The sequence below is a fragment of the Camelina sativa genome, chromosome 10, assembly GCF_000633955.1.
Source record: "Camelina sativa cultivar DH55 chromosome 10, Cs, whole genome shotgun sequence".
NCBI classification, from domain to species: Eukaryota; Viridiplantae; Streptophyta; class Magnoliopsida; order Brassicales; family Brassicaceae; genus Camelina; species Camelina sativa.
The window spans coordinates 19535406-19536837 of NC_025694.1; positions in this window are offsets into that span (position 1 = coordinate 19535406).

Here is a 1432-nt window from a genome sequence, read left to right on the forward strand (position 1 = left end):
TGGAAAATAAATCAAGTTCAATTGGTTTAAGGGAAAGGATTTTTATAAAGTTGGAAATGGTGCTTTTGGGTGGTTTACTCTCAAACAAAGAGGAATGCTAGATAGTTGTGAAATCTATCTAAGACTGAGAATAATTTGGGCATACAAAGCTTAGCTCTTGATGTTCTTCCCACCTAAAAGCTTTTCTACCCTTTTTCTCATTCTTCTTTTCTTTCTCTCAAACCCAAAAACTCAACTTGATTCAACTCAAACCCCTTTCTTTTCTTNAATTCCCAACCTAGCTCAAACAAGAGCCAGTTCTTTGTCATTCTCAATACTCTCAAGGCTTCACAACCTATAGCATTATCAACAAAAAGTCCTCACTCAACAAATCAACACAAGGCTTGAAAGAAAAGGGTTGGTGTTCAAAGGTATGGCAAGAGATTGGNTACTTCTTTGAACTTCTCTTGTTGAACTCCCATTCTTATTAAACTATGTTTTAGCATTCTCTTTTTTTTTTTTATAAAAATTTTGTAGGAGACAACAACTAGACATTTCTTTCTCTTTTCATTCTTAGAGACTTNTAAATGAAATTTCCATGAGCTAGTATTCATAGTCCATATGAAACAATGATCATGCAAGCTTTACACTAGAAGAAAGTGCTTTCAAGTAACAAATTGCTTTCAAGTAACAAATTGCTTAAGCTTAGACTCTTCATTTTTCCCCAAAGATCAAACAAGCACCAATGAACTATAAATGAGAGCTGTGGGTTCAATCCTAAGTCTCTAGTTTTACAAGGCAACTTCATCATTATCCCGAATGCAAATGCATGCTAAATGCTTCTAGACTCAATCCTAAATACAAAAATGAATATGCAAAGCTACATGCATTTTTTTGGGTTTTTAAAATTTTCAATTTTTTTTTTTTGATTTTTCTCAAAACATATCTATTAACAAATGCATGACACTAAGAATGGAAATCAAACAAAACACAATGTTAGATGGTAAATCCCTCCCCCAAACTTAATTCACACCGTCTCAATGTGAGAAAAGCCGGGAAAAAAGGTTAACAAGAAAAATAAAGATGAAAAATGAGAAAAGACTCTATGTACAAGGACTTGGAGTGTACCTCTAGTTCATGGAGGAGTCAAGAGAGTAGGAGGAGTTACTAGTGCATGGTGTGGAAGAATTCTCAGCCCTTCTCTTCCATCTTTGTCTCCTCTCATATGCTGAATCTCTTGGTGGGTCATAGAAACCAATGGCATTACTAGCTTCACCATGGAATGAGTGTCTTTCCAACTCATCCTCAACCACATCAGCGTGCTCTTCTCTTGAATTCACTACAACTTCAGGGTTTGGGCTTGAAGTACTTGCAATGTTAAGTCTTCCCTCCACATGCTCAACCTTTTGTTCAAACTCTTCACTCCTTTTACCAGCTTCTTTATGGTCTTTCT